Raw genomic sequence first — 12,218 nt, forward strand, 5'->3', positions numbered from 1 at the left:
CACGTGCTTTCTTTTTTTCCCTTTTATTTTTTTTCTCTTGTTCGGCTATGTTCCTCCCGAATTCCCTGCTCTCTCTCTCTATTTTTTTTTTTGACTTAACCAATGAAACTAAACCTGGCCGAAAAAAAAGGTTCACAACCAGATTTCTGGTCAGCCCTACTCACTACAACCAATCAGCCCAAAACTCCAAGATTTCACCAAGATCTTTCAAGAACTTCAAGATTTAATTCCAAGAAACTCAAGAAACCCTAGACGGTTGTAGCTTCCTTCAAGATTCACAACTCCCACAAGTTTGATTCCCAAATCAGTTTAGAAACTAACTAAAACAGCTTGGATGATCCAAACGAAGGTTGAGCAGATTTGATAGCCAAGCAAAAACCCTAGTCGCGACTAGAAAAACCCTAGCCGCCTCTTTCTATTTTTTTTTTTTTGCAGATTCGGCTATGACCTAAAGCTGGGCAGAATTAATGCCACAGGAGTATGAAATCTGGGCAGATTGGGACTAGCAACAATAACACACAACTGACCAGAAATTGACGTGACGAAGGACAAAACTAACGGACAGAAATTTCTGTTTTTCGTTACACAGTTTTTTTTTTTTTTTTTTTTTTTAGACAAGTGACGCAAACAGATTTTTGTGACTAACAAAGGCGCAACAAGCACAACAACTACGGATAGATCAGGCACAACTTTGACCAAGAGTTGGTCGCAACAATGACGTACTAAACAGCGGACAGATTTGCAACACAAGAAAACACACGAACAGATATTTTTTTTTTGAGACAAGTGCAGCGAAAATAAGGAAAACTAAGACAAAAACTACAGATATAACGGAAGATACCTCCACCAAAGCTCTGAAGCCAACTGATACGTTCCTCGATCCACACGTTCGAGACACGTAGCACGTTTGCCCAAGGATCTAGCGAGGTTGTCCAACGCTTGGATGGCAGAACCTAGAATCAAACGGACGACACGATTTGATTTAGGTGGTAGACGACACTCCGATGAAGGTGAATACTCCAGGGGAATAGGTCGGATGAACAATCAAGGATAGGACGCAAGATTGCTCAATAACCCTTGCCAAAGCAAGTTAAAGGCTCGAATTCTCTAGAAAGAAAACGAAAGTACTAAGAATTTTATTCATAAAACTTGTGTCCTTCAACCTTACAAAGCAAGCCTATTTATAGGCTAAGTAACTGAAACCCTAAAGAAACCCTAAAGGCAAAGTCAGCCAGCTTGTCTTCGAGATGGGCCGGCCCATGCCTTCTACTAAGCATCTAGTCCAATGAAATAAATGACAATGGCTAAGGCCCTACTCGGTCGGCTCACAAAGAGGCCCACTAGATTCTTCATGGGCTTGGATCAAAGTGTAAGTTGCTTGATTGACTCTTTCCAAGCCTTCAATATCTCTATGGGCTCCATGTTGATCTTGGACAACTCGAACAAGGGCTTGAAGGGATTCTTTGAATAGTTTGGCCCGTGCACGTGTGACGGGGCCCAATGGGACTCGGACTGGGCTCTGGTTCATGCTCACATCAATGCCTAAAACCATTGGAAGTGTGGGCTATTTATAGCCTTACATAGAGATGAACAACTAAATAATGTGGAACTAATCTAGCATTGTGGGCTTGACTAAGACTAACAATTGTAGGTTTGACTATTTCCATAAGACTAAGAATTGTGGGATTGACCAAACCTTATGAGGTCATCGCTTAGGTAAATAACCTTATGAGGTCATCGCTTAGGTAAATGACCTTATGAGGTCATCTCTTAGGTAAATAAAGCAAGGCTATGGACCATAAAACCCTTATTACAAACGACTTAACTAAAATAATAAATGTGATTAGATGGGTAGACGACTTGAGCTTATAAAGTGTGCCCACGCCTTATAATGACTTTGCTGCGGTGAATCAATTAAATTACAGAAGACGTATCCTTATAAAGCGTGCCCGCGCCTTATAATGTCTTTGCTGCGATGAAGCTGAATGAACTGCTCGAGCTCGTGTAACCAGTCCTAGTGGGACTTGAATCTTATCCGATGGCATAGCTTGACTCGTATCACAAAATCCATGGATAGTGGGGAATAGTGGGGTATACAGGCCATACGGATTTGTTTTAGACTTCGTCTTGTGACAAATGACACATCTACCAACCATGCGCTCCACATCTCGACGCATGTGAGGCCAGTAGAAATACTCTTGTAACATGGCTAGAGTCTTAACCATGCCAAAGTGTCCCATGAGACCACCACTATATGCCTCCCTAACCAAAAGATCACAGATGGAAGAATTAGGCACACACAGTGATACGAGTTAAGCTATGCCATTGGATAAGGTTCAAGTCCCACTAGGACTGGTTACACGAGCTCGAGCAGTTCATTCAGCTTCATCGCAGCAAAGACGTTATAAGGCGCGGGCACGCTTTATAAGGATATGTCTTCTGCCATTTCATTGATTCACCGCAGCAAAGTCATTATAAGGCGTGGGCACGCTTTATAAGCTCAAGTCGTCTGCCCATCTAATCACATTTATTGTTTTAGTTAAGTCGTTTGTAATAAGGGCTTTATGGTCCATAGCCTTGCTTTATTTACCTAAGCGATGACCTCATAAGGTTATTTACCTAAGCAATGACCTCATAAGGTTTGGTCAAGCCCACAATTTTCAGTCTTATGGAAATAGTCAAGCCTACAATTGTTAGTCTTAGTCAAGACCACAACTCAAGACTAGTTCCACATTTAGTTGTTCATCTCTATGTAAGGCTATAAATAGCCCACACTTCCAATGGTTTTAGGCATTCAATCAATAAATCAGATTTTGAGAGTTTTCTTGGTTTCTCCAAGGCTTCTTGAATACCTTAGAATTTCTCTAGGTGTTCGTGACTTATCAATCTAGAATCGCACTAGGTTGTGGCGTCTTCTACCATTATACCAAGGTTCGTTAACCACGTGATTAACGGGTTGAGGTCATCCGCTTCAAACTTGGTGTCCTCTTGTCGATCCTGAAGCTAATCTTTTACGGGTTTCGTCACAAGGTTGGCGACGTTCGTATCAGTTGGTAATCAGAGCTAATTAAGAGGTATCACGTTATATCCTTTTTTTTTTATTTGCTTTTCGAGTCAAGTTGTCAAAAATTCTGTTTTCGTGTTCTAAGTTGCTATCCGCAATTTCCAGATTTGTTACTTCGTGTTCTTGCGTTGTTTTTCCAGATTTGTTACGACATAAACTTGTGTCTAGTTGTTGTTAATTGCTGTGGTTAGCCTGGTTTGGTCCAGCCTTTTTTTTTTGTGTCTTATTCTTGATTCCTTGTTTGAGTCTTGTTTCTATCCTGTTATATCCATTCAATTCCAGTCTTTTGTTCTATTTGATCATTCGAGGTTACTGTTCATCCGAAAAAAATCAGTTTGTAGCAAGGGTTTTAGAGTCCTATCTAGTTATTACCTTGTGTTCTTGTTTACATACAAAAAAAAAAAAAATAGCTGGCTAACCTTACAAAAATTCCTGGAAATCTGTCTTGACCAAAACTTGGGTTTCTTGAAGTTCCTGATTGTTTAAAACCACAATCTTGAAGTTCTTGGAACTTTAGTTGGGATTCTTGAAGCCAACCAAAATCTGTCTTGATCAAATCGTGAAATCTTGGATTGTTTAGGGAGGAAATCATCTTCAATTTTGTGTTTCTTGAATTTTGGGAATTAACATCTTGAATTCTTGAAAGAATCTTGAAGTTTCTGGGTTTTGGGAACCAAATCTTGGTAAACAACAAGGCTGCAAATTTTCAGCTGCCAAAATCCTTGTCTTCACCACAACAATCTTCTTTCTTGACTAAGAACATTTTAGCCACGAAATTTGGCTCTTCTTGGCTGATTAGAAAACAAAAACAAAGGAAGAAGAAGAATATTCAGCCTATTCAAGTCAAATTTCCCAACCTATTCAAGTCAAATTTCCCAACCTATTCAAGTCAAATTTTCCAACCTGTTCAAGTCAAATTTTCCACCCTTGTTCCCAAAAACAACCAAATCAGTTCCAATCTTGAACTTGACCTTAGAATTTATGGGAACCAGCAAATAGGAAGACTAATCCTTGTTTCCAAAGGATTAAAGAAGAAAAGTCAGCCTTGGGTTTCCAAAACAGTCCTACCACAACACAAATTCATCTTCCATTCGGATTCCATCTTTGCAACCATTGGGGAATTTCTGTCCAATCATTAATTCTGGAAATTTTCGTGCATCATTAGGTTAGTTTTAAGTGTCATTCTGAATCCTCTAAGTGTCCATTTATCTACCAAAACACTGCCCAAAAATGCAGCAACCAGCAGCTCAAAATTCCAGTTTTGGGTAGAGTTTTGTCTAGGATCCTTAAAATTCATCCTGGATTCCAAATTGTCTCAAATAAATTAAATATGGATATTTATAGTAGCTATTGTGTGAAAAATATATTTTACCATGTGTTTTAATTTTCAAAGAGTATTTTACATACCAAAAGTGAAAAATTTAATTGAATCATTAAAATCCTACTTTCAAAACTAAACCGTTAAGTTTAAATTAAATTCAACCAATTAATATTTTCGTGATTGTATGTGCATCCATGCATGTTTAGTACGGGGGTTTGAGTGATTAGTACCTTGGGTTGGTGGGCTTAAGTTAGTTTTAATTAAACTAAGTAAACCAATGGGTTAATTACATTGGATCAAGTAGAGTTTTAGTGTTGGGCCTTTAAGTTTTAATTTCATTAGAAGCCTAAGCCATAAACCCATTAATTACCCAAGCCCATGACCCATCTCTTGTTTTGCTTTACTATTAATAGACTTAGCTATTAAGTTAGGAGGACATAAGACAAAACAAACAAAGCCAACACCAAGAACAAGCTACCGTGAGCTTGGAGAAGAAGAAAGGCAGCATCGGGTGAGCTAGGAGAAGAGAGAAAAAAAAAAAAAAAAAAAGAAAGGGAACTTTGTTGGAGAGTTGGAGCTCAAGGATACATCTCCTCAAAGAATCGGCCAGCTAGGGGGTATGCTTAAGGATTTGAGGTAAACCAATTTCCTAACTCTTGATTCTTGTGGTAAAACATATGATTGATGATTGGAAGTTGAATCTAACTAGCTAGGAACTGATTTGAACGGCTGGAAATTCATTTGATTGGGTGGAATTTAAATGAACTTCAAGTGTTCCTTTTCTGTCAAGATTTCTGTCCGAAATTAGTCTGAAAATTCGAACATGTTGGGAGCTGATTTGGCCTTAGTCCAAAACATGAAAGTTGTAGGGAATGATGTTTTATAGTTGACTGTAAAATTTCAGCTCAATCAGAGCAATGTAGCCTGTGAAAAGACCAAAATACTCCTACTTCCCTGTATTTATCCGAAACTGATAATCAGCTTCTGTAATTGGATGTTTTGACCAGGAATACTACTGATTTGGTTGTTGATGTCTTCTTAAGACTTATAGCCTTGTGTCTTATCTTTCTAATGGCTTTGGAATTACCTGAATTGGAGTTGTGTGTGCTGAGATATGAGTGAATAAAGCAGGACTGCTAGTTGATTTCTGCAGTGAATTTCAAACTGGAAAATCTGGAGATTTTTTGGTAAATTTGACCTAGTTAGGGTGAGAACTGGACTGAGTGGTCTTCATGAAAGTTGTAGGTCTTTTTCTTAGCTTTTCAACGCCTCTAAGAACGCCTTAAACGGACTTTGGTAGCCTGTGATCTGGCCATTTAAAGGTAGTACGGTTAATTAGCCGATTAGTTGGAACTTGGTTCTGCGAATTGGGAATTTGACTAGGTTACACTGGAATTTCGACTAAGTGGTCTTCATCAAAATTGTAACCCTCTGTCTTAGCTTCGAAATGGTATAAATTACATTCCAATCCGATAAGCGTAGCGTCGGATGTGTCCGTTACGCAAAACCCGTCAAATCTGTCTTTTGTTAAGTTTCATTTCCGCATTTGTTATTAGCTCGATTTCTATACTTGTATTGTTTTGAGCCTATGGAATGGCTATTGAAATGAATTTGTGTTGTGGGTAACCTTGGTTTGATTGAGGAAAAATAATGAAGCCAAAATGGCTGGAAAATTAGGTAAACACAAAGGGCGTGCTGCCCAAATTTTCGCCCGAGGGCTAGGTTTCTATTTGAACTTGTATACTTTTGTTAGGCCAATACCATGATTGGTTTTCCATTTTAAAACATGATTTTTCATCCTTGGGTTCAAACAACCCTCTTCTTACTTGAAAGTCATCTTTACACGTTTTACTCTTAATTAGTCGGGTTTCTTTGTTTCCCTTAAATGTTTTGCTCGATAAACTATAATAATGTTCTCTTGTTCAACCTTAGGTTTCATTGGTGATTAAGGGTAATATCCGGAAGGATATTTTGCACGATATTTTGCATTTCTAGGTGAGTGTTCCTTATTTGATTCTATGGCTTGTTGTTATCATTTGCTAATGTGTTAAGTGCTTTTAATGATTTTCAAAACGAGCTTTCTAGGCGAGTGTGTACTTTATCGCACTCGACCTAAATAACTGTGCAATTTTCAAGGATTTAATGATTGAAATGTTACTTGCGCATGAATGTAAGCCTTTTGGGCTGAACTGGCCATTGCCCCTTGTTACCGGTCGTCTCGAGCCAGAAGCGGACTCGGTCGGGCGATTAGGGACTTGGGGTGAACGTTTGGTATACTCGAGTATTACCCTGTAGGTTGGTGGAGACTGGCCAATGGCCAGGACGGGGGTGAATGAATGAATGAACGAACGAACGAGGGTTTATTGATAAACGAAAAATGCATTTTCAAATGATTGGAGGAATAAGGGGAAATATCAGGAGAACGAATGAACGAATGAACGAATTGCTCCTTGTGAGCCGTATCCTTTTAATGAATGTTACTATTGCTTTCCATTGTAAATGTTTCTTGAATTATTGATACTCCATGTTTAATGTATTGAATTGATTGTTTGATTATCTGTTTGGTACCTCACTGAGCTTTTAGCTCACCCCTTTAGTTTTGTTTTCCTTAACAGGGGACGGCGAGCAGGATGAGAGCATAGACTAGCCTAGTCTAGGTCTTTTGTTTCTTTTGTAATGGTTCTCGCCCTAGTGCTTGGCACGGGCTAGTTGTATGGTGAAGTGAGAACCTTTGTACATTTGATGGTTGTACTTCCTTTTGAGATAGCAATGTATATAAGTTCCACTTTAAGTTTGGATTGCTGCCCTATTTATTCTTGTGATTTGTTCTGGATTTGATTAAAGAACGACTGAGTCCCGGCGAGAGTTGGGCAGGCGGCCCGCCAAACCCTCTGGTACGCCTTAGGGGGAGAAAGAGCTTCATACAGTGCAATTTGGATCGACGAATGGTAACTGTTATTATAGGCGAACTCCACTAACGTCCTATGTTGACCCCAACTACCCTCGAAATCTAGAATACAAGTGCGTAACATATCCTCGAGGGTTTGAATCGTCCGCTCCGACTGTCCATCCGTCTGAGGAAGATAAGTGGTGCTTAAATTCAACTTCGTCCCCAAAGTCTCCTGAAACTTTTGCCAAAATCTGGACACGAAACGAGGGTCTTGGTCGGAAACTATACTCACGGGCACACCATGTAATCTCACAATTTCCTCCAAATACACTCGATCTAACTTATCCATGGAATACTTCATATTCACAAGTAAGAAATGAGCCGACTTGGTCAACCGATCAACAGTTACCCAAACAGCATCATGTCTTTTTTGGGTTCTAGGTAGTCCAGAAACGAAGTCCATGGTGATATGCTACCATTTCCATTCGGGTATCTCCAGAGACAGAAGTAGTCTCGAAGGTTTTTGGTGCTCGATCTTAACCTGCTGGCATACTAGACAGGTTTGTACATATTGAGTTATCTCTCTCTTCATCTTGTCCCACCAGTACAATTGTCACAAGTCCTGATACATCTTGTTACTACCCGGATAGATTGTATATTTGGATTGATGAGCTTCCTCCAAAATTTCCCTTCTCAGGTTTTCATCATTAGGCACCACTATTCGATTCCGAAATCTCAAAATCCCCTCAGGACTTAAATTGAAATCCGAAATTTCTCCTTTCTTCACCCATTTCTGAATCATCAAATCCTCCGTTTGAACCTCTTTAATTCGATCCAATAGTGTGGATGTCACACAGATAGTCCCAAAAGTTATCTTCTTATGTTCCAATTTTGGATTCCACTCCCCAACGGTTCCCAACAATTCCCACTCTTTTACCATTAACCCAGAAATCTGAGCCTTCCGACTTAGGGCATCAGCTACAACATTAGCCTTACCCGGATGGTAGTTAATATTACAATCATAATCTTCTAAGAATTCCATCCACCGGCGTTGTCTCATGTTCAACTCTTTCTGTTAAAAGAGATATTTAAGGCTCTTATGATCGAAATAGACGTCAAAGGTCACCCCGTACAGATAGTGTCTCCACTTTTTTAGAGCAAAGACAACTGCTGCCAGCTCTAAGTCGTGGGTGGGATAGTTTTGTTCATGGATTTTCAGTTTTCTAGAAGCATAGGCTATCACATTCTGGTGTTGCATTAGTACGCATCCCAAACCTTCTCTAGAGGCGTCGGTATAAACAGTGAAACTGTCCTTACCGCTAGGCAAGGCCAGGATAGGGGGCATGGTCAACCTTCGCTTTAACTCCTGAAAGTTGTTTTCACACTTATCACTCCACAGAAACCGACCCCCCTTCTTTGTCAAATCAGTTAAAAAATTGGCAAGTTTCGAAAAATCTTTGATGAATCGCCGGTAATAACCTACCAATCCTAAAAAATCTCGCTAGATCCTTGGGCAAACGTGCTACGTGTCTCGAACGTGTGGATCGAGGAACGTATCAGGCATTCAATCAATAAATGAAATTTTGAGAGTTTACCTTAGAATTTCTCTAGGTGTTCGTGACTTACCAATCTAGAATTGCACTAGGTTGTGGCGTCTTCTACCATTATACCAAGGTTCATTAACCACGTGATTAACGGGTTGAGGTCATCCACTCCAAACTTGGTGTCCTCTTGTCGATCCTGAAACTAATCTTTTACGAGTTTCATCACAAGGTTGGCGACGTTCGTATCAGTTGGTAATCAGAGCTAGTTAAGAGGTATCATGATACGAACCTGGATCCAAGGACACCAGAATTCGAACCACAAGCCCAAGACCAAGGTAACGAGTTTGGGGTAAGCGGAGTCCTAGACTATCAAGGGCAGCGCGAGATAGTTTCGAACGGTAGAAGACACCACAATCAGGCGTGTTCCCTGATTGATAAAGTCGACAAACACTTTAGATCCTCTAAAGGTGCTCAAGGGTACTCACAAGAAGCTAGAGAAACTCTCTTAATTTTTGAAAATCCCAAAAGTCCCTTCTCTATGGAATTGAGCAGCCTTTTACAGGCTTACAAAACAACTTAATCTAAAACTACGCGAAAGAGGTAAGTTTCCTAATTGAATTGAAAGACTTAACCAAAACATAACTAATTCCTTAACATACTAGATATGCCTTAGTAGGCTTACAAGACCGAATTGGAAGCAATAAAAATAGGAAATAACTGAAACTGCTAAAACAACTAAATCAGTCCGACGCGTTGCACACGAAATCCTTGAACTTTGAATGCTTGGCTTTGGCTCTCTTCATTGGACCCCAACGACCCCCGTCAATGGACCACATAATAGCTTTTGGGCCGCTCCTAAGATTCGTATCATTCCCCTCCTCTTAAAAAGATTTGTCCTCAAATCGTGGGAACACAAGAATTGGCGGCGCGGGCTAACAGCACTTCGGTTTTTAGCTCCAATGGAAGGAGGCATAAAACATTGCAGGACCAAGACTTTTGCCCCTTGCTCAACCTGCACAAAAGAGTGGACACTAAACAAAGCAAATGTTAGAGGTGAGGGGCGCAAAGCATCACCCTCAGGTGTAAAGCGCATCAAGAGATTTTGCTTTCTCTCATGGCTAGCAACTCGATTTTCCTTTTTCCTTGCATCTTCATGCTCACTCTCTGTCCTTAACTTCACGTGCTACGTGTCTCGAAACGAGTTGATCGAGGGACGTATCATATCACATTACATCCCTTTATTTATTTCCTTTTCGAGTCAAGTTGTCCAAAATTCTGTTTCCGTGTTCTAAGTTTGCTATCCACAATTTCCAGATTTGTTACATCGTGTTCTTACGTTATTTTTCCAGATTTGTCACGTCATAAACTTGCCTCTAGTTGTTGTTAATTGCTGTGGTTAGCCTTATTTGGTCCAGCCTTTTTTTTTGTGTCTTATTCTTGATTCTTTGTTTGTGTTTGTGTTTGTGTCTTGTTTCTATTCTATTATATCCATTTAATTCCAGTCTTTCGTTCTATTTGATCATCCTATGTTACTATTCATCCGAAAAAATCAGTTTGTAACAAGGGTTTTAGAGTCCTATCTAGTTTTTACCTTGTGTTCTTGTTGTTTACATACAAAAAAAAAATATAGCTGGCTGACCTTACAAAATTCTTGGAAATCTGTCTTGATCAAAACTTGGGTTTCTTGAAGTTCTTGATTGTTTAAAACCACAATCTTGAAGTTCTTGGAACTTTAGTTGGGGATTCTTGAAAGCCTCCAGAATTGACCATTGATAAGAAGAACATTCAACCATGAAATTTGACCACTGATTGTGATAAATGCCTTCCTAAAAGCTTACCATCAAAAAAAAAAAAGGAGCACCAATCCTACTCCAATTCCAAGTTGGATTTGACTACTTTAGTCCAACTTGAATAAGGCTGTCCAGATTTACTTCAATTTCATTTTTTTACAGCCTATTAAATCCTTATTGGGATAGGAAAAGAGGATTAGTTCTAGAATAATCCAAGAATTTCCACTATCCATTATTTCCTAAATTGCTGCAACAAGAACAAGTGTTGGTGCACTCTTTTAGGCAGTTGTTTATCTTTATAGCTTTCTTGAATAAGTTGTTTAGTTTTTTTTTTCCAGTAATTTCCAGCCAAAGTAGTGTCCAAATTTCCAACTCTTGTGTAGAGTCATTTGCCAAGTTTTTGTGTTGCGTAACTAGTAGTCCCTTTGTCATGCGTCTACACATTTTTTCCAGCAAATTCCAACAGATTTTTTTCCAATTCTTTTGAGTCTTATACCTCCTCAAATTTCCAGCTTATAACGAGCCACATTTGAGTAGATTCTTGTGCGAAGCTAGTTAAACTTTTCAGGAAAAATTTTCTACTTTCTTCAAGGGAAGCAAGCAGAACCTTGAGAAAATTAGAGTGTTTTAAAAACTTGAGTGATACACGAGTGACAAGTGTAAACATGTGAGCTTGTGTGGCGAGGAAAAATATCTTTTGTTTCACTAATTTTTTGCAGGTTTCCTCATACATCATGGCGAATACGAGGCATTTAAAAGCTAGCTTACAACATCTTCTTCCTGATCCTAAGGGAGTCAAAGAAATGGCATTACGTGGTGTAGATGAGCAATTGGATATCGTGAAATCTCAGTTGTATGGTTGGTTTTATACTCGTTGTGGTGTCAAAGATAAAACATGCAGCTTGCCCATTGATAAGAGTTGTGAAGTCAATCTTGCAAGCGTTATCATGGTTCACAAATTAAATCTTCCAACCATTGATCATCTTCAACCGTATAAGTTGCCGAGTGCTCATGGTGATGTTTGGGTTACTAAGCACACACTTGTACCTATTCAAATTGGCAAGTATGTGGATGAGGCGTTGTGTGATGTAGTCCCAATTCAAATGACACATGTGTTGCTGGGCAAGGCGTAAATGTTGATGCGAGAAGTTAAATATGATTGACATACTAATAAGTATTCCTTCTTATTTAATGGTCGTTGTTCTGCACTTGTACCACTTATTTATGACCAACTTTGTATTGATCTAGCATACATGAAAAGTGAGCATGAGCATTATAGTATGAAGAAAGAGCTAGATGAGGGAATTGTGATTGATGAGGGAGTTGAAAAGGAGAAAGATGTTGAGAATAATGAGAGGAAAAAGACAGCTATTGAGCATGAGAAAGAGATTGAAAAATCCAAAGTATTGACTGAGATTTTAAGTTTCAACAAAAATGAGAGTGAGGGGACTTATTGCCATTCTAACAACCTTAACATTGCTCTGTCTAGTGTTCCTTGTTTTGTGCAGGTTAAGCAAAGTGCAATCGCTTTGATCTTACAATGTTCCATCCCAAAGTCACTTGTACAATTTGGAGTTTGTCTTCTAGGAGTTAGATCAATTTGGTTCCC

At 39.2% G+C, this 12,218-nt stretch overlaps 1 long non-coding RNA gene across 1 annotated transcript; it reads left to right on the forward strand.

Annotated features, from left to right (window-relative positions):
* The first annotated feature begins 4,536 nt into the window (after window positions 1-4,536).
* On the forward strand, window positions 4,537-7,147 carry LOC140013973 (uncharacterized). The gene is made up of 3 exons (XR_011820818.1): window positions 4,537-5,021; window positions 6,318-6,380; window positions 7,001-7,147. It is a non-coding gene; the product is annotated as an uncharacterized lncRNA (long non-coding RNA).
* The last annotated feature ends 5,071 nt before the right edge of the window (window positions 7,148-12,218 follow it).

Source organism: Coffea arabica, chromosome 9c, assembly GCF_036785885.1.
Source record: "Coffea arabica cultivar ET-39 chromosome 9c, Coffea Arabica ET-39 HiFi, whole genome shotgun sequence".
Lineage (NCBI taxonomy): Eukaryota > Viridiplantae > Streptophyta > Magnoliopsida > Gentianales > Rubiaceae > Coffea > Coffea arabica.